At 39.1% G+C, this 21,708-nt stretch overlaps 1 long non-coding RNA gene across 1 annotated transcript; it reads right to left on the reverse strand.

Moving 5' to 3' along the window:
- Window positions 1-13,538: 13,538 nt before the first annotated feature.
- LOC137477974 (uncharacterized) lies at window positions 13,539-19,132 on the reverse strand. The gene is made up of 3 exons (XR_011001322.1): window positions 17,813-19,132; window positions 16,336-16,535; window positions 13,539-15,611 (listed from the first exon to the last, which is right to left on the reverse strand). It is a non-coding gene; the product is annotated as an uncharacterized lncRNA (long non-coding RNA).
- Between the last annotated feature and the right edge of the window lie 2,576 nt (window positions 19,133-21,708).

The raw sequence follows: 21,708 nt of genomic DNA on the forward strand, positions 1-21,708 counted from the left end.
GCTATTGTAAATAAGTTTATGCAACAGTGACTTGACGCTAAGTCTCTCTTGCTTTACATAACTCTGGGCTGCCTTTCCTAACAAAGTAGGATGTGACTTAAGTAGCCTTTTAGACTGAACAGACTGTCAGCCTTGTAGGGTCATCTTTATTCATTTCCTCTGCACAGATACTGCATTCCGTACATTGAGGCCTCTCTTGGTCCCTTACTGCAGTTTGTTAATGACTATTAACCAACAGCCAAATTGCATTTTTTCTTTCCTTTGAATTTACATCTCAAGTCTTGACTGATCTATCCACATTCCTCCATGACCTTTGTGACTTTGTTTCAGGTTTTTTCCTCTCTGGTCTGCCTTTTTTGGTGCCCCATTTCAATGACATTGAAGCCTGATTATTTGACACTTGTGCTGTTTTGGAGTGTCATTGCATTGGTATGATGGATTGTGTTTGATCCTGTATCCATGTGTGCTCAATTTCAGTTAATTTAAATTCCTTTAAAAGGAACTGAAGCAAAATACAGAAGTTTGAAATAATATTTGCTCCATTCAATGCCAAAGAATTGTTTTGGCTACATGGTGAGGTTTGAAAACCCATTAAATCCACACAGAAGCCATTGATGGATGAAATCAGTAAACTGAAATACAATTTTTTACAGGGATTAAGAGGTAAAATATTACATATAATTAAGAAAAAGGTTAATGCTGTAAAATCAAACAAAATAATCACGTGCCAACTTAAGTTCACTGGGAAAGAGAGGACAGTGACGATTTGGTTAACCTAGAGGATCACAAGATGTTAGGAAACATGAGGAAATGTAGACAATTGCTGTGACTGCAAACCAACTTTTTGTATCTATCTTCTCTGTTGATTTTGGAGATGCACCTCTTAGACATGCTTTCTCCTTGTAATGTACATTAAAAAAAGAGATATCCAAAAGAGGGGTGCTTGATCAAATCAGTAGTTCAGAAAGAAGTCGTGCTGTTAGGAGGTAGGCAGCATCTCAAACTTGTGAATTGACTTTAATATGAAGTACAAGAATGTTAAAAACCATTCTGCTTCTCAATTAAAATTGCTGCTGATGGGGATCGGAATTCATAAGTAGTGCTCTTGTATTAAAAAATATTCCAAGGTTAACTCTGTATTTTATACCACAAAACCTTACCTTTATTCCCAACAATTTTTTGAAACTGTAGCTTCAATACAGAGAATGTTGGAAGATTATGTTCTCAAAGTAAGACAGAAAACAGGTTTTGCAAGGGTAAATCTTGCTTCTCCTATTTGACCATGTCAGTATAATGAGGAATGAATATGAATGAGATTATATAGTTTTGTGTTTTAGAATTTTGATTTTAATATGCTAAAGAACTTGAATAATCTTGTGGTGAGAACCAAAAAACATGTTTGGAATGGAGTAAAATAAGTAACTTTTTGGACCTTCTGTTGTTTTTCCTGCATATTGGCATGGCTACTCTGATGGCATTGATGTGGAACTAAACTGTGATTATACTGGTTTGTTCTGTAATGAAAAAAGTCTTTCAGATATGGCTTCAGCTGTTGTTTTTCTATTAATTGCTTATGGAATTCATGGCAAAGCTGCATAATTCAGGGCCATGTTCAGAAACTTAGCCCAACCTAGGAAATAAAATAATCCTCCCATAAATTATGAGTATATGGAGAAAGCTGTCACATTGTTTTCCTGACTAGTTTTAAAAGCTCAATAGTATTGATCAGACAGGACTTGCTCTTTTTTTTGTTAGATACAGTGTGATAGTTTGAAGTATCTTGAATGCAGGTCTGGTACTATACAATGTAAATGTATTATGATAACAATATGCTAGAGAAAAAATATGTTGAAAAAGACAGATGGAGTTTGGTGAATCAACATTGTAAATACTGTAACACATAGAAGCACAATAGTTTGTGAGATTTCATTCAAATAGTTTTCAGATACTTGTGAAAATGTTATGTTCACATGACCCAGTGACTAGATATGAAGAAATCAGAAGTGACTCATGAAATACTTGCCTCCAAAAAAGCCTTCAGTGTGAATGTTAAAAGTAAACCCATTTACTGTGCAGTCTCTCCTTTATGGAGCTGTAACAGACTTTTTGTTGTATGCAAAAGCATGGGATTTATGGGGTAGCCAGTGATACAGTTACTATGATAAACCCCTCTGTAGCATCTTTTGTTCCCACATACCAGTGATATACTGGAAAAATAGAAGTTTCAGACCTTTCCCCTTGAATGGGGCATTCAGGAATACTCTGCCAAAAGCTAAGGTATGCTCTTCAATTTCTGAGACAAATCTGAATTTTATTAGTTGAATTCCTGTGCAAGTGAAGCAACTTTTCCTTACCTTTGTCAAATGAACCTGGGTTTAGTGAATCTCAAGAGGCACAAATGGCCTACTGGGATGAAGCTGACATGCTTATAAGTTACTTGTCTTCATCTTAGTTCAACCACATTAACTAGTGGAGTTCTATATTCCCTAACTCGGTTACTTGTTGTCTGAGATTGCCCAAGAATCATTTGAAGGGGTTCTATAAAAAGAGACTATAAAATCTCCAAGTCTGTCTTTTCTGCAGGATATAATGCAGATGTGCAGTAGTTCAGTGAGGATTTTAAAGAGCTCTCCATGAGTCAGTATCCCCGGTATTGTTCTTGGCCCTTCTTTCAGAGCTGAGGTTGCTGGGTGCATCCTCTGTAACCTCTGGTTTTCTGTGGTTTATTACTTTGAAGGCCTCATTTAGAAAACCATTCCTGTTTGACAATTTGTCTATTAACATGTTTGCTTTTAAGATCCTAGCATATCTTTAGAAATTTCTTGTATGTTAACAAATTCTGTCAGATCAGGAAAGGCAGATAGGAAAGTTCATTCTGAGTGGTTATGTCAGATACAGAAAGGGGAGCAAGAGCCATTGTGTTACCACACCAGTATTTTGTGTCTTACAAGTGTCTTCATCAATTGAATGAAGGATAATTGTCTTTTCAGACAGATTTTTGCAGGCAGTAAAAGCTCTGTGCTGGCTGTCTCTCTTATCCAGCCAAGACCCAAGACTTCCCAGGCTGCAAGGTTATGTCCATGTTCCCTGTCAGAATCCAAATTTTCCTGCTGCTTGTAGTGCTTGCACTGTGTATATCTAGTTCCTTAGCAGATGGTGGGAATGTCTATTTTTTTTCTCTTCTGCAGCCTTTTTTTTTTTTTTTTTTTTTTTTTTTTTAAGATTGCAGGATTGTAATCAGGAAATGAGGTTCAATCCCTTGATCCAAGTATCCTAACCCCTGAGTATGGATGAGATTTATGTATAATTTATTTCTTTCTTATTTTGAATCCTCAGTCAGCATAAAAATGCTCTCACAAGGATTTTCATTATAGTAATACTTCCACCTGGGTAAACAGATCTTTCATTTCAGGTGTTCTCATGAAGAAAGTGTATTTATTGAATCTAGATATCTCTCACCTTCTGCGAGTCATTGAAGATCTTTTAACAATTACAGAAGCTATTTCTAAAAATGAAAGAAAGTGAGGATTGTGGTTTTTTGTGGGTTTTTTGTGGTTTTTTGGATCTTTTTGAGATTTTATGGCTACTGGAGGCATCTTCTAAATAATAGCAAAATAAAATACTGATAAAATACTGTTAATTTTAAAACCTGCATGTAATAGTATTAGTTCATATGCTTTCTAGACAACATATTACTTAACCTAGTCCCTATTTTTTATGTATTGACAAGGAAAATAATGTTTTGAGTATATTGTGATGTATCTATTTAGTGACTTTTCTTTGACAGTCATGGTTTTAAGCTTTAATATTCCCAGGAAATAAGAACTGAAGCTTAGGGAAATTAAATAAAGCTGCAGTCATAGCAAATTAAATAGTTTAACTAATTCCTAGGCTTCTGGAGACAGTGTGTCTCACTGAGGCTTGGGCTGTGTAATGGATTATAATGTTAGTCAAGGAATTAATTTATGGAAGGAATAATGTTTGTTAGAAAGATTTGAGGTTAGTGTGTCAAAGACTTAACCATTTCCATAATAGGCATAAACCAGAGACTTTTTTTTTTATTGTTGGATAGAGAAGGAACTTGTGTTAAAGAGGAAGAGAATGATTTCCTTGAGGTTCTTTTTTCCCATGTTAGTATTTTTGTTTCTACATATCATAACAGGAATTGGTAACATTCACATGCACATGGTCTTGAGAAGGATATCATCTGAGAGGCAGAGAGTTGTACATAAATTTTTAGGTTCATTTTCTTTTATAGTCTTAAGTTCAGGACTGATCCATCTGCAATAAATGATTAAATGATAAAAATTAATTATATAAAATGATAAAAATCATATTCAAAGGAACCTTGGGTTCATCCCTCTGTCCAGAAGCAGGGTCATTCTATCTGTGACATTGTTTCCCCTGCTTTAAAAAACTTAATCTAATAGAGGCAGTATATGTTCCTCATCAATTTATTCTGATGAAAATCAGGCACTGCAGCTGGAATCTGTTAGTTGTTGTCCTGCCTCCCATGGGCATTTAAACATTTTATTTCTAGACTCCTGATGTTCTGTAAGACTTGTATGGTATCCCTTGCCTCTTGCCTGTGCCTGGAGCAGTGTGTCTGATCTCTGCCCACAGGCAGCGTTTCCTGAACCCCCGAATACATTTGTTGGGTTCCTCCTGTCTCCTACTGGTGTGTGCCCTTCTTGGGGCACTGAGAGCCACACTCAGTGTTCCAGCTGAGGCTTTACAAGTGCCCAAGTGAATAGTGAAGTGGGATTATTTCCTGTGTTGTTCAGGCCATACTCCCATGTAGACAATCAGTACAATCCCTGCTGTTTTCACAATGCCATGATGTTGTTGACTCATCTGTGAATGATTATAACCCTGGGATCTCTTCCCACAGACCTGCTGCTGGCACAGTAGGATCCCAGCCAGTGCCATCTTCTCGCTGAAGCTCATTTTCTTGTACTTGCCAAAAGAGATTAGCGTTTTTTAAAAATTGGTTTTTTAGTTTGCCAAAATTTCCAAAATTATAACCTGATCTTCACCCTATTATTTGATCTTCACCCTAATACCCTGCTATTTGAGCCCTACATGTTGAATAATGATAATCTCTATTCTACCCTTCTTGCTGTTTTGAAAATATTAAACAGTCCCGGGTCAAAGACAAACTAGTTTTTAAAACCCCACCCAGTGAAACCCCAACCCATATCTATGCTGTGGCAATTAAAATAAAACCAAAAAAAGCAGGTTTCTCTGGTTTGCTCTGAAGAACATTTAGTGTGCAAGGATAAGAGATCTGGTACTTGTTGATCAGGTAGGCCAGCCTGCAGAGGCTGTGCTATCTGTGACTGAGAAAAGGAATGTGAAGAGCAGCCTCCCTGCACAAAAGGAAATTGAGGTGTGGCTCTAGAGGGCCACTGTGATCGTCCTGCTCTTCAGGGTGGGCAGGCTGAGTGACAAAGGTTGACACCGAGGAGTCACGTATTTTTTCACAAGTCTCCAGGCACCACAAGGGCAGTCTCACATTCTCTATCCATAATCCCTATTTAAAAAGTGAGACTATTTAACATTGCTACTGTAGTTGATCTGATGTTCAGTACCATTAAGTTACCAGGCTTAACACTTAATATATGAGGGACAAAAAGGAGGAGGAGGGAGCTGGGAGTTTCCCTGACAGTTTTGGGAATGCATACCAATTTGCTCAGTGCTATGTGCATAGTGGGGATTTCTCTTATAGAGAGAAATTGAAATCCAGTGTTCTGTGTTCTTTCTTGGCTCTTTCAAGACTCTCTCAGTTTAGGGAAGTTAATACTTCTGTGCTTTTTTTTTTTCCTTATATGACTAAAATGATCCAGAAATGTGAAAATGAAAGGGAGGCTTGAGAGGTCATGTAACCTCCCCAGTGAGGTAGCATTAGTTATAAATTCTTGAGACATATTTGTGTTCAAACCTCCTGTGAATGGGACTTAAAACCTCCGCAGCTAACTTCTTCAAGAGCTTTTTCCTTAGTAATGCAGTGTTTTTTTCTAATCCTCAGCTTCCACATATTATACTTACTTCTTGTTTTCCCTACCACTAAAGCTGGAGAAAAGTGCATCGCTATTCTTTAAATAACATCTTTTATTATCTTGAAAACCTTAGACCTTGCTTTTTCCTCATGGTCCTTCATGGTTGTATCTTTTACAGATGCTGTCACCCCAATTTCTTCAACCTTTTCTTTTAGGCCATGCTTTTTAGTTGAGTCAGCATTCATGTTGCCCTTCTCTGGTCTTTGTCCGGATCTCTGCTTTCATCTTTATTTTGCTTGTCTTCAAAGCAATACACATTGTTCTTCACCAGCATTCAGAAGCACTGTATTTTCACCTCCACTGTCTAATCCACAGTGAAACTGTAAATTTAGAATAAGTTGAGATTTACGTTTTTTGTAGCCATCTTGATGTAACTATTTTATAATCAGGTCAGTATGGTAGAAGAGCACTTTAATTAAAATGTAAATTGTCTTGGTTCAAGAAATCATTTCTTGTGAGATCTGTCTGTAAGTCACATATGTTGGAAATGAAAAATCTGCTTAAATGCATTTCTTAACCAGACTTAATGAATTTGAAGTATTTTAATTGGAGGAAAAATTTCTGTGGTGTTTATACTTCATCATGATACTGTGTAACCCTGGCAGTTTTCAGAACTTCTCCTCAAATTCTTGTTTATCACATACTGACTGTGGTAGACTGGAAATAATTTGTTTATTTTAGCACCTTGCCTGCACCATCATGCAAATGTAGAGGATAAAGTTGTCAAAACTTCTAAACATAAATGCCATGGAGTTGATTCTGCAACAGATGGAAAAGTGCCAGAACTGCCACTGACAGAAGGGCAACCTGACATTCGGGGTGAAAGTAACTTATTGTAAAGTGGTTACAGTGTAGTGAACAGAGGGTTTGCATATGGGGAAATTTGTGTTGTCTTCTTCCATATGACCCTCTCATGGTCATGACAGCTAAGCAAAAACAGGAGGTGAAACAATAAAACAGCTTAATGAAGGATGGATAAGATTTTTCTGGTTTATGTTCATGTTCAAGTTTTTTTATTCATAGGTCACATTTAGAAAAAAACACTTTTCACTTTCCTGCCACCCTTTCTTTTGAGAATAGACATTGTATCATCAATGACTTATTTCCAAGCATTGCCCCACCACCTTTTCACAGTGGACATTGTCTATTTCTTGATCTCCTTAGTCACAGGCTGTCACTTCTTTTCACAGAAATGAGGAGAAAGACATCAAATCACAACGCATTTGAACCCCCTCCCCATCCCCCAAGGACATATTTTTACAGAAAGAGCTGGCAGCATTTCAGAACTAGATTTTTTCCTTTCCCTATGGGTTGAATCAGACCTTGGCCAAGAAAACCCGGTCATTAAAAACAAGCCATTGTAATAGCAATGCAGCTGTCAGATGTAACATTGGGCTGTGAGTGGTGTTGTAGGTGGTGGTTCTAAGTAATTGTTTCATTATTTCATTGTTAGTGAAGAGCTTAGGGATAAGGATGAGAGAACATGACCCTTAAGAGACCACATGTCCTCCCATGTACAAGGCTGTTACATCTACCCAGAGAATGTGCCAAATTTGCTGGCCCTAAGTTTTGTCATCCAAACCATGATGCAGGCACTGTTGGTCATAGGTAGTTCTGAGCAGTTACTGAGAGGAATCCACGTCCCGCCGGCCTCGCGCCAGACCCAGTGCGGAGATGTGTGAACGCTGCCCTCGGTAACCGTGTGCTGGAGCACAAACTGAGCAACAGCCTGGTGCCAACCAATGCAGGCAAGCTCAGAGTAGTTCAAAGGATATTACATGTTAATGCTTTGTTGGGCGTTGGTTTTTTATCTCCAGAAGTGAATGTTGCAGTGATGGACCTATCTTAGTGCAGGTAATTTGCCTGGGAAGCAGATACAGTTGTCAAAACGGAGAAGAGCCAGCATGGCAGAGCAGGATATTCAAGAGCTCTGATGTCAAGAGGAAGTGTTCCGTCCCACAGTCTGCCCAAGTGGGCACTCCAAGCAAAGCACATGTCTCTCTCAGACACCATTTCCTGGTGTTAATAAGTGGAAGTGGTCTGCAAGGGGAAGTGATGTGTCTGTCACAAGTTTGAAAGTCCAAGGATTTGACTAGAAGAGTTTGAGGACAGCTGTCAGAACTGCAGCTGTCAGTTCAGAACTGTTCTGTAAAATTCAATTTCTAAATCACCACATTGCTGAGAATGCCTTTGTTGTTGGGGTTTTTTTTTTTTTTTGTTTGGTTGTTTTGTTTTGTTTTTGCTCTTTACCTTCTGAGCATGTCATAATTCTTACTTGCATAAGAAAGTCAGAGGTGCCGAACCCAAACCCACTTATAAGGCTCTAGGTAAAGAAGTAAACAAATTAAATCAGCCACAATAAAGTCATGCAAGCCACTCCTTTCTCCTGAGGCTGAATATAAGGAATTTGAAGAATTCCTAAAGTTAGCTGCCCATCAATGTTGTTGCAGCCGCACCTCCACCAGAGCAGCACAGACTCAGGGAACACTACAAGGAGGAAAAACCAATATTAATTTCAGAAATTACGAAAGTTTCAATAAAGAAAGCAAAAAAATTCAAGAATTTTGAGTTCATGCTGGTCATGTTTAACAAATTCATGGAAACATTTGAGGTGTTACATAAAGACCATGTCACAAAGTGGACCCAAAGGAGTCTGTGTAATAACTCAGTTTCCTCGCCTGGCTGGGTGCTCCTATGAGCTAATTATAAGGAAGCTGCAAGCCACTCTCGTTTGTCAGTATTGCCAAATTTCACAATTTCATGGCAAGACTTTCTGCAGTTGCTTTAATACTTCAAGGTTGCTTGGTGTATCAAAGCAGTGGAGGATGTGAGTTACCTTTTTTTACCTTCCTGATTATTGGAAAAAAGAATTGAAGCACAGGAGCATGGATTTCATATAGGAAATCATAGGACCCACAAAATATTGTACTTTGAAAATGTCATTAATTGAAGCAAAATCTTTCTTTAAAGCATTTGAGGTGATAATTTTTCCTCTTGCAGTCATTATCAGGCTCCCAGTTGATGCAGTATGTGATACACTGTATTACAGCTGGGTAATGCCATGCCGTGATAAAGTAATGATGCAAACTCTTGCTAACTGAAGACTGCAAGCTTGAGCTGGTGGCTCGTCTTCTTCTCCTGGCCACTGATCAGTAGAGCCAAAGAATGAGTTGGCAGGGATGAATCTGCTTTTCTATGGATTTTGGTTAATTTTTGTATATTCCATCTCAAATTCAAACCCACCAACTTCATGCAACTGTATTGTGTGAAGTCCTGGCCTCTGCAGCAAGGTTTTTAAAGAACAGGCATCCAGTGAAATGTTTATAATCAGCAGGCACCATAGTGAGTCACCAGTATGAGTCACTGACCTAGTTGTAGTGCATGGGATTGTGAAAATGGGGTCAGACCTCCTCTGCCACACAGAGAGGGTACAGTCAGACTGGCATCTGCACTGTGCTGAAGTGAGGATGTGGCCCTGGATGATGGGCACTGGTAGGATCACAGATCATGTGTTCAGAAGTTTCTCCACAGGTTGAAGTTAAATGAAATGCCATATGAACTTTAAATTAGAGATTGCCACCAGCAGCAACAGAGTCTTTACAGTCCTGAGCACACTGACCAGTGCTCTATCACCACCAACAGTGTTATCCTGATGTTTTCCAAGTTAAGGACAGTTATGAACACAGCCAGAGGGGGCTATCAGGCAGGTTGTACAGTTGTGGTTCAACCAGCTGTCCATCTACTGAGCTGTACTGAGCTATATGCTGAGCTACTTACCATGCTAAGGGAGAGAGCACCCTGGGTCAGCTATCGAAATGGCAGGCTTACCTTTATGTATAGGTCACTTTCTTCCTTACCTATCACTTCCCCTTGTAAATATTTCTCAAATGATGGACAGACATTTTGTCAGTTGCAGATATATGTTTGGTGTTGGTAGAAGTTTGATGTAAACCAGAAGGTTGTTATAAAGGGTTGATTACGTTCTGTTTACTTGTATCCAAGCTCATTTCCCACTGGGCACTGGATGAAATGTATTTCACAAACACTGTGGAAAGATCACAGTGTTTCAGGCATCTTTCCATGAAAATGTTCAATGGAAAAGAGCAATGTGAGAATGTATGCACTGCACAGGCCATGTACCAGAAGCTGCACAGCACTGTGGTATGGGAGAGACCATGAAAAGAGATGAGACTGGCCAGTAGCAAGAGGCTTACAGAAAAGAAGAGACCATGGAAAAGAAAAGGCTTAGTTGCAAAACCAGTCAAAGGGTGAATGTTATGGTGTGGTGCCCATTCACAGAGCAGCTGCCCTCAGCTTGACCACCAAATTGCTAGACAGTGAACTCAGTGAATCTCACAGATTGGACCAACCAGATGTCATAATAATTAATTCCAACTGTCCAGTAATTGAAAACAGCATAGAGACAGCAATTTCTTGTTGACAACATTTATAGGAAATCATCTTTAGATGGAAAAGTCTCAGGTTTTATAGTTTTGAATAATGCAAAGGGAAAGAATAAAATTCTGGATTCTAAGATAGGCTTTGTTAGTAGTGTTTGCATCTCTCAGAAAAGACTTGCTCAGTAGCCATAATTCTCAAATATGACTTTGAAAGCTGGTGTCTGTGTGTAAGGCAGGGCTTCTTCACAGGTATACATCTGTCCGTTAAGAAGCAATAATTTCAAATCATATTTCACAAAATACTTTGGAATTTTATAAAGGATTTCCAAAAACTTTACCATAGGAGTGCTTTGCTTCTTTTGTGTCAGTTCTGACTTTACTATGTAGTGTAATTATCCTTGAGGTAAATTATTCTTAGGCTGTTTTTTTCTTATTTAAATGTGATATTTTAATGTGTATTTTTGGCTGAGGATTTAAATGTCCAAATTGCATTGAAATGCTTTAGGGCCAGAGCACAGAGTTCTTGTAAAAACTGTTGCCTCTATTAGTAACTCTAATGTTCAGAAGATCCAAAGTGAAGCTTCTTGTCTGCATATTCCTGTCCTATTTCTCATTTTATTTGAAGGGTGTTGAAAATGAGGAGAGCAAAGATTGTGCTTGTTGATACACATAACACAGTGCGTGAAGAGTGCTGGATCTTCTCTTTTTTAGGATGAAAGCCTTTCCGTAAAGTAACATGGCAGTCATTTGCATCTGATCTATAATGTTCAGGTCTTTTAATTGACTAGCAAACTATGGTCCTCAGGATACCACAGAAATTTAATTAAGCAGAGCTACTTTGTTTACGTGGTGCAAATGGGAGCAAAATTTACCTGCATCTGAGACATGATTGAGATTTATGTTTTTCATCAGAAAAATATTACTATCACTTCTAAGATTATATATATATATATTTAAGAACACTATCACTTCTAAGATTTGTATGTCATTAATTGTTGATAGTTTAAGAAATTGTTCATTAAAGAATTCACATATATTGTAATTGTTCACATATAATGTAATATAATATAGTATAATTCACATATAATGTAAGTAGTATAATTCACATATAATGTAATTGTTGCAATTACACTCTTTTATACTGCCTAGCACTTTAAATGGAAATCTCAGAACTTGTTTTTACAGTTCTTTCTTTGCCACAAGGAAGTAAAGGAATGAAACAGATAAATAATTAAGGCATTAGCTTTAATGGAGGCTTAGGAGTTTGGTTAGTTGTTTGGGTTATTTCAGTACAGTTGACACTTGGTATTATTAAAAAAAAAAACAACAAAACAACAAACCAAGAACAAACCAGCCAAAACCTACCAAAAAATGCAAACAACCATCTAGCACTTAGTGTCTTTAACACAATAACAAACATTTCTACAGATCAGCACTTGTGAGCAATCCTAGAATAGCAAACCTGTGCAAACAACTAAGATCTTCTGAGAAACTTTGAAGCAAAAAATTATTTTGTGCAAAACTCAGCACTTTGTGACCATTCAGATAATGGCAAACCAATGTTCTCATCTCAGTACTTGCCCGCTCTTCTGCAATAAAATGGCAGTGTGAATGTATGACAGAAAAAGGGGGTATCTGGATACTTCTCACTCACACAGTGCTCTGCCGGCCTGGGGGACCAAAGGATCTGGCTAACAGCAGACTTTTTTCCTACTATCTTGAGCTCCTCTGTATGTCTCATCTCCTGGTGGCACTGGAAGAAGAGAGGGAGAACAGAGCAGCTGGATTGGTATTTGTCACGTGGCAACAAAAATAGCAAATCACCATTACAATTTTGGCCTGAGTTTTATGAGATTCAAGGATTTTTTCATTATGGTTATGAAAGTGACCTTTAACAAATATTTTGTGGTGGAATAAACTTACAGAAAAAGAAAGTCCAATTGCGTACAGAATATTCTCAGCTTTTACATAGAACTGGGAATCTAACAATTAGCTTACTGATGAACCATTGTAGTCAGAACGTGTTTCACAAACTGGAGTTAGTCTGTGGAGTATTTATCAGGGATTTAATCAGAAAAAGTCTGGAAATTCATCTGGAGCACAAGCAGCCTTTGTTCAGCAAACTGCTGACATGTTCCTTCAGGCAAATTTTTCCTTTGGCTGGATTAGTTAAGCAAATATCTATGCAGAGTGCTTAGTCCTGGGTTTGCAATTCTGAAGGAAATTTATCTCCTTTATGGGTGCACTGCTTATATGAGTATGTCAAAAAAAGATCAAAGTCACAGTCTTTGGGACCATTTTTGGATTCAGTAAAGTTCAGGTCCTTTGGAAAAAAGGAGAAATCTGGTTCTGAGTTATCAGCAGGACTGCTGGTGGTCATCACCAGGTGGTTAAGAAACACTTTCAATACCACTGAAGTCCTGTTCATTTTTTTTGTGTCCTCTCAAACAAGGAAACAAGACTGAAATCAAGTATTCTGATTCTAGACTCCTGAGGCAAGATGCTAGCAAGCTAGAGGGCACTTGGCTGTACCAAGTAATTAATGAATACACACCAGTTGTCCCATAACTGTAAGATAATGGCCAATTAATAATATGGCTTTGGAGAGCCCTGTAATAGTAAAAGATAAAATTTATAATTTAGAAATCCTTTAATAGACAATTCAGAAAAAGAGAACTCTGCATGTGCAAGTGCTTGGTAGTGAGCTAGGTCCTGTACAGCCAGAGTTTAAAAAGCCAAATACTTTTCTTGGGGAAAATAATGTAATTCTCTCTGTATGCCTTTTAGAAGTTTGCAAGGGAATGTCAACATCAGTAGAGATGATGTAGACATTCTCCTGAAATATCTTATTATGTTATTAGCACTACCTGAGAGATCAGTTTTGTCCAAAGGTAGTGTCTTTGCCTAAGTAAGTCTTAAAGTACAGTCCACAAGTATTTGGCAAATGGTTAAAGTATGGTTTTTTTTCTTGGCTAAGATCCATATTTTCACTTAACCCAAGACACTGTATTAATTTTTTAATGACTGCTACTCTACTATAGAGACTTCAGTGATGTACCGGCTGTGTACTCTATTTCTGAGGTTTCACAGACTCATTAATTCAATCCCACCTCCTTTGCCATTAAGAAATTTGAATTGCCATTCTGTGACCACTACAGACTTGCCTGCAGCTGCTTTTGGACTTCGGCAACACCCAGTTGTTGTTCATATGCCTGAGTGATGCTCTGACTTGACTGGGCCTGTGTCTTGCTCTGCAACATGCAAGCTGAGCTTGTATTGTGCAGCTCATTGCCCCACTTTACTTCTCCTGAATTCCCTTCCCTATCGCCTTTTGTGGCTCAGAGTGGCAGAGCTGAGTTCAATGAGACTGTCTGAGGAAGGAACTGGTCATGTCTGCCTTTCCTGTTGAGCTTTTTCCCTTGTACAGTTTTAGTAGCCCTATTAACACATGAAAGAAAGCCAGGGAGTTGTTCCTCCTACAGAGTACTCGCATACGCTGTAGTGGAGATGTCTGCTAACACCCCCTCCCTGCAGGCAGAATGGAAATGTGAAAGCATGCCTGGGTCTTATCAGGGGATCAGAGCATCACAAGTCAAAGTCCACATTCAGGTAGACAGGGAATAGAGATGCCAGATCTTTCAGAAACCATTTTGAAAATTATGAGCAAAACAGGGAAGCAAACAATAAGATAATGTGTACATACTAATGCAGACATGCCCTGCACCCAGGTGAGAGGAGTTAACAAAAAGCCAGGATGAGCTTCCAGGAAAGACTACTCAAATGCTCTATGTGGGGGCTGAAGAGGTTTGGGAATCTGGAGACATCCTGAGAGCATGAACAGAGAAAAATGTAGAGGGCTGTGATGGAAGCAGAGTTTAGTTTTGCATACCTGAAATAGGACAGAGGTTTGCAGAAAGCTGCTCGTGCAGTTTTGGATATAAGCACACCAGCCAGCCCCCTAAAGAGAGCGTGGAGAGACAGGGTCTGCCTCTCCCAGAAGTAAGATTACCCATCAAAAAGGGAAATGGTTTTATCCTGTCTTGCTCTACAGACACTTCAATACATTTCTCCAGTTTATTGTATCTCACGTACTCTGCCTTTCAGGAGCACCCACATCCTTCCCAGTTGTATGGAAGGATCATGAAAACAGACAAGGTATGGCTGAAGGGAAAACAACAAATGAGCTGGGGTTCACAGCCAAGGGAGAGGAAGTTCACCTTCCTCCATTTCTATGTTGTACCTTACTCTTTTGCACCTGCTCTTCAATGGGTTTGTTTCCTGCTGGACGCAGCTCTCCCCAAGCTGCAGCTGCCTTTTAGCAGATCTCTCTCAGATGGCCACATTGCTCAGTCTGTTTGGCCAAGCTGATACTTGATAGTGGCAACATCCGAGCCAGCACTTTTAATATAAATTACTCACTGTCTTAAACTGTATCTCTGTGATGAGAACTGAGATTAAAGGGTTGTGGGAGAGAAGAAAATGGCAACATAATGGAAACTAGACAGAATTCCCACCTCCTTTCCAGAAACATCTTGACAACCTGTTGAGATTGTAGCTCTTCCATCTCTGGCTGTCTGTGGAAGGCACCCCAGCAAAGAGAAGGCAGTTCTGGCTTTTTGGCTGTCTGCCTTGTGTCCTGAGATCTTGCTAAAGAAGAAGCCTTATAATCTGCTCTCTCTTTGCAGTATAGAGTATTGCAGCTCTTTGGAGAATATCTGTTTCTTTCCCTTGGTTATTGGAGGTTTATTGGCTGTTTGGTTGAGAAAAGCTCAAACAAGCAGATGTGTTAAGGTGGGTGTTGTTCTTTCATTCAATGCACAGGCTTTTCTCACCAAAAAGAAAAACTGTTGAGGACTGGCCTTGTTAAATGTGTGAGACAGCAGAAGCTGTCTGGCTTGAGTCATGGATTTGACAGAGGAGTTAGTAAGTTTACCTGAGGACATTCTGAAACATCATGAGACTGGTAGAAGCTAAATATAAGGCAAGTCTGTTGGTGCCACCCTGGGAAACAGAGCTCATGGGTGTGTGGCACAGAGACTGCAGAGCCCGCTGTGCAGAGGCAGACAGGCTGTCCCACTGACCTATTGCAAGCTGTCAAGGCAGTCAGACTCGCAGTTGTAGAGCTGTGGCTGGAGCTAATAATACCCAGTACCTGTAGGACATTAGGGAGGGAAGAAGAAATTATAAAAAGATACAAGAATTAATAGGACAAGGAGTACAGATAGTTAAAAACTGAGAATTTCAAGGGATTCCAGATTCTAAGATTTTGCATCTTTGAACCTGGAAAGATTCTCACCTAAATTAAACATATATTAAAATAGCCAGAAAATAGACATCTGCTGCTTTTCTTTTGACTGCATACTGATTTGACTTGCTACCCTATAGCAACTATGCTGTAATACACATAGGCCCAGCTGTTTTCTAATAATAAAGCTGTAGCTTGCTAACACTTAAGGAGGAAAGATGCTGGGTCTTCTTCAGGAAGAGAATGGTGTGTCCTGCTTAATGCAGCTGGACAGAGTTAACCAGCCAGAGTATTTGCTGTACAGAATAAGCCAGTCTCAGCACCAAACAGCAGTCTCCAACCCCAGGTACTATATTAAGCTTCTCTTTGTCACAATTATAAGAGATGTGTTCTGTTTTTAACCTGCCCAGATATGGCTTCCAGCTACGGATGTGGAAGCACTGTGTTTTAGAACTTGACTCTACCCACAGGTAGCTCCTGTGTTTTAGAACTTGACTCTACCCACAGGTAGCTCCTGTGTTTTAGAACTTGACTCTACCCACAGGTAGCTCCTGTGTTTTAGAACTTGACTCTACCCACAGGTAGCTCTCTGTCTCACTGAATAGTTCAAGATTTTAACTAGACTGCCTACCTCTGAAGGTCTTGCTATGCATGTGTACTTCTTGAAACTTAATGTCTTCTAAACCTGATTCTCAGCTATCAAATCAGGCTACCAGTACTTTCTTTCAGCCGCTACTTTCTTTACTTTTTCTTTCTTACTTAGAACCTGAAATCTTTGTGGTTTACCTTCTTGGGGCTTAGCACTTCAGCTTCTCATTACCACTTCCAAAGCTTAAGGGAAGAAAGAAACAGGAGCATGCATGTGAGTACAAGCCCATCATCAGTGAAGGGTCACAAAGCAAGGTTTGCTCTTTCAATAACTCCAGAAAAGACATGACCTTCACAGCTTGCAGGTGGGACTGTCACCTAAAGAAAATAAGAACTAAATTGCCTCATATTTCTAGCACCTGATCACTGAGCTCTATGAAAAAGTCACACAGAAAGCAGCTACCATAGTGGAAGTTAAAGCATACTAACTTCCGTAATCTGAAAAACATGGGTTTTATTATCTTGTGGTCCAGATTTGAACTAAGGGGGATATCTTGAAAAGAAATTTAAATCAACTAGGTGTCTCAAAGATCGTGTGACATATATTTTCAGCAAGCAGCTAGAGGGTGGGGAAACTCCCAAGTTAGCAATCCCCATGAAAATTACAATATACAATGGCAGCACCCACAGAATGTCCATCTCCCTGTAGAAACTGGTTTTGCAGCTACAAGCACATTCATGTTTAGATCATTATCTACTCAACAGGTCTTGATTCCTTGTACTTCAGAGGAAATGCTGTATCTGTTTTGAAGGTGGATGACAGAGAATGTGAAAACTGACATTTATTTTAAACTAGAACACCAGTAGATTTCATATATACCATCTTAGGCCATAATCACTCTCCCTAGCCCTTCAGGATTTAAAAGAATATTGCAGACATAGAAGATAAAATTACACTCTTTTATATTTTTTTCTATATTTCTATGATAGAAATAAGTATTTTAGAACAACTTATTCAGGACTAGTCATATCTATGGACTTTTCTTTCTCTCCAGATCTTGTTATGTGAATAACAGTCCCAAGTCTTTCGGTTCTGGGTGCAAACATGTTTCAAAGGTGTTTTCAGCCTATAGTTCCAGGCAATGTTGTTTTTCCAGCCTCATTCTGCCTGACCATTTCCAAATAACTTGTTTAGAAGAGAGCTGTAATTTTTTGTTAATACAAAGACCCAGACAAATTTACTTATTCTTTATACATCTAGAGGACAGGAATCACAGTGGAAGGACAATAAAAGGCCAGCATGCAAATTATTCTAGTAAGTGCTTAGCACCTTCCTTTGCACCGAAGCAGATAGTTGTGTTACTACTCACAGGGAAGCAAAACTTCAGTTCTTCCCTCTCCTACTCTGGACAGGTCCTCAAAAATTCTATTCACAATTGCATGTCCTGTAGCACTGTTCCACTGAAAAGATGTGAGGCCTTTGACACCTGTTTTGCTACCAAATATGTGAAATTTCTTACCTTTTTCCAGGTAAATATATGAAACACCATTAGATGTAACTTAGCTCTCGGCGAGAAATGCAGAGCTGTCAAATAGACAAGGCAGTCAGATAATGATCACTGATGGCATCCAGGTGCTTCACAGGGAAGTTGCGTTACCTTTAAGGTTTTGCCTGGAGGCCAATGCTGAAATCAGACTTCCAACCTGCCAGAAAATTTACAATTACTTGCTAAGTCACCCTCCTTGCCCTGAAGACTTTCTATTCTAAAAAGTCCCTTTTCTATAGATAGAAAGGTGATGCATAAACCAAATCCAGACTCATATTTTGCAGCAGGTTGACTATGATTTTCTTAATGTCTTACCATGAGAGGAATCGGGAGTGTTTTCTGGGAATGCCCTGAGTTTCAGCTCTGTGTCTTTCCTCACCAACCTCTTTTACATGCCAGAAAGACCTGGAATAGTGTGTGACTGAAGTATTTAAGTCACCCTATTCAGTGAGGGCACTAATGGTCATGAAAAACATCCAAAATTTCAGATAAAATGGATATGCAAAGCCCCACTCAGTTCCTGTAGAAATGAATATTCTATCAAACACCATGTTTTCAACAGCAATCAGATTGGAGCTAGTTCTGTGTTTTTGTTGTTTTCTCTGGGTTTTTTTTAAGTCTTCTCATGGAAAATCATATCGTTTATTTCATCTGTGTGAGAAAGGGCAGGATGTTTTGCTGGTTATTTCATCATGTGTGAAAAATAAAATGTTGCCAAAACCTACATTGAACATACTTCCTTAAGAAAATCAGGTTAAATTACATTAAGCCTCAAGGGATTTTAGTCACTGTAGAAAAGTCAGTCTGTAATTTCAACTATACTAGTAGGTTGGAATACCCATACTTGCCCAGAATATCACTTCTCTATTATACTACCTTCTTAATTTTATTTAACATACTGATCTCTAATTAAAGGTGTTTTTTCCTATATGTGAGATTTTGGAAACTCATATAAAATCCTTTGAGACAACATTTTATCTTTCTCTCTACGTATATCACAGCTTGAGCCAGAATTCCTTAAACCTGAAGTATCTGTACATGAAAGGGACAGATAGTGTTGAACTGGAAAAATGCAGAAGTCTGATAGCATCTCAATTAGTTCTCATATCTTTATGTTGCTGGGACATGAAGCATGAAAGGGCACTTAAAACAAGAAGTTAGGCAATTGAAGGTGATCTGTGTTTGCCACTCAAGTTGTTTAAAGCTTTTATCAGCTCTGAATGCCTGTTTAAGAGATGTAACTGCCCATCTTGCAGTAAATGATATGTTGTTCTCAGTAAATGTACTTAGCATGGAAGACGGTGCTTGCTTCTGCACACATTTGTATGAGTCATCCACATGATTTTACAGCAGATTTTCATGCAGCACCTGCGTGAAAAAAGGTTGTTAGAATCAGTCTTTAATTCCGCAATGTATTTTCACTTTTTTTTTTTTTTTTTTTTTTTTTAGGATTTTGCAGGGTGGAAAAGGCTCTAAAAAGACAAATATGAGTAAGTCATCGGCAGTGAAATGTGGCAGTTTCAAGTTTTATTATTTGAATGCTGACAGGTCATTTCCCCTTTGCTTCTTGCATGGACTGTAGTATTATCACCAGTCAGCACCAGCCATCTGGCTTGTCAGCAGAAGGGCAGGGAAAGCTGCTTCTTTTCTTTCCCAGGGAAGTCCATGACAGGAAACAAAGGCAGAAATTATAAACTATGATCAAATAAGATAGAATCATCTACTCAGGAATTTTTTTCTCCTTTCATTGGGTAATGAGAACAAAAGGCCTAATGTTTAGCTGCTCTGACCTCGAGAAAGACAAGTCAGTTCTCTGAGCAATGGGGCTTTAACAGTGACTAAAAGCAAATGCAGAGAATGGTTATGTTCCAAGGGGAGGACAAGTGGAGTAGGTTGGGGATGGACTACACTTCTACCAGCTATGAAAGACTATTGAAGAATCCATCTTTGCCGAAAAATATATTGGCTAGAAATTTGTCTTTTTTCTTGATGCATGTCAGTCTGACCTATGAAACAAGGTGCAGCACTGCAAGTACTCAAATATGTCACCAGACCTCAACAAAGCCCTTAATTATACAGTGGTTAGGGAATTACTGCATTGCTAGGAGCATGAAATGCTCAGTAATATCCCACAGCTGTCAGAAGAAACCTTTGTGCTGCTGCCAAATAGTTTGTGGGGACATTAAAACAAATAGTGAATTCTCAGCAAAAAATTAGACTGAGCTCCTTTACTTTCAGAGAACAGCAGTGTTTCTGGGCTCAAATCTGGGCAATCCTGCCTTGGTGCCTATGCCAGTAAGACAAAAGGGCTCTTAAGCCTTTTCTCTGCTCCAGCTTTTGAAGGGATGTTGATACCTCCTTTATCCCTGCTTTTTAGTGGTGGATCTTGGCTGTTTATCGTGTGTCTTGTCACTTTGTGTCTTCTCCCTTTCAAATACTGTTAGCATGCTTGAGTCCTTTTAAGCAGATATATAAACAACTAGAATGTGGACCCTAAGGGAGTGGTAAGTTACCAGATGCAAGGGGTACATCATCACTGGATGTGAGAATTTTGTTAAAAGCTTGAAAGTAGTGGTGACATGCAAATTTGTGACATGCAAACAGTTTTTTGAAATGCAGGTTTTTTAATACCAGGAAGCCTGTTAAAAACGGTACCACACTCCCGGTACTGAAAGGGTTTTCCGTGTTTATTATAATAAAAAGAAAGGCCTCAAGCAAGGCGGCCCGCGGGCTGAGCAGGAGCGTTCCCGTCGAGGATGCTGTGGCACTGGTGCTGGGTCTTCTGAGCAGCGATGTCCCCGACGTTCCAGGTGGAGCGGCACGAATTCAGTGGGTCAGATGCCCCTTTTTAATCTGTTTTTTGTCCCTTTGGATTGGTTTCTTTTTGGATCCTTCATTTGCATGAATGTTTAAGGCGCTTGATTGGCCCATTACAGTTCTGTCCAGGCTGGCTCGTTTCGCAGGGGGGTGGTGCACTTTACTGAGGTGTATTATGGTACGTAGAGTACCGTACTTCTTACAACTACCCTTTTCGTCCCTTTTACCATAACCAAACTGACAGTACATGCTTAACAATTATCAACTATTTTATAACAGTTTCTAACCTATTTTACCAAGCCTGTTATTTCCAGCCTGGTCAGTGTAGAATGGGAAGATCTTACAGGTATGGAATGAAGACAGTTATATTTGGAAACAGGGTTGAAGAGTTCTGCTAGTTAACCTAAAAGAGTAACATCAAACCAAGTAGAAAAATGTTATTATGTAGATCTGAACTATATGCTATCACTTTCTTTTGTTGCTTTAGGTGAGTCAGAATTTTTCAGTTTCTTACTGGCATATCCATTTAGTGGACTATAAACCTTAGTTACTGCCTAGACATGCTGTGCAGTTTGACTAATGACTATGTGAGAAGCATGCTGCTGTCCAAGATAGATCTTACAGGTATGCAAAGCCAAAGATGTTTTTAACAGATGAGAGTCTGAATATGCACAGTACTATGGCTTGGTTTTGTTTGCTTTGTAAATCTTTATAAATCTTTTTGACAAATATGCAGATCTTCAGTCAACCATTCTCTGAAATAATTCAGAACTAAATCTGACAATTAAGGGGCCAAATTTCATAATGAAATATCCTGACACTTGTGTAAACAGCACTATCAATTACTAAGCATCAGTCCTGGGAAGGTCAGGTCGTGTTTCCTCAGGGTTCCTGTCGCGCAGGATTCAAAAAAAAAAAAAAAAAAAAGGCTCTGCAGGGCAGAACTGTTGTAGGAAAATAGGCTTTGATTATATGCCTCTATCCCATTTTGGCTCCATAAAGTCTTTTTCAGGCCTGCCACTCCTTGCTGACACATTACCAGGTCACCTCCG

This window comes from Anomalospiza imberbis, chromosome 8, assembly GCF_031753505.1.
Source record: "Anomalospiza imberbis isolate Cuckoo-Finch-1a 21T00152 chromosome 8, ASM3175350v1, whole genome shotgun sequence".
Lineage (NCBI taxonomy): Eukaryota > Metazoa > Chordata > Aves > Passeriformes > Viduidae > Anomalospiza > Anomalospiza imberbis.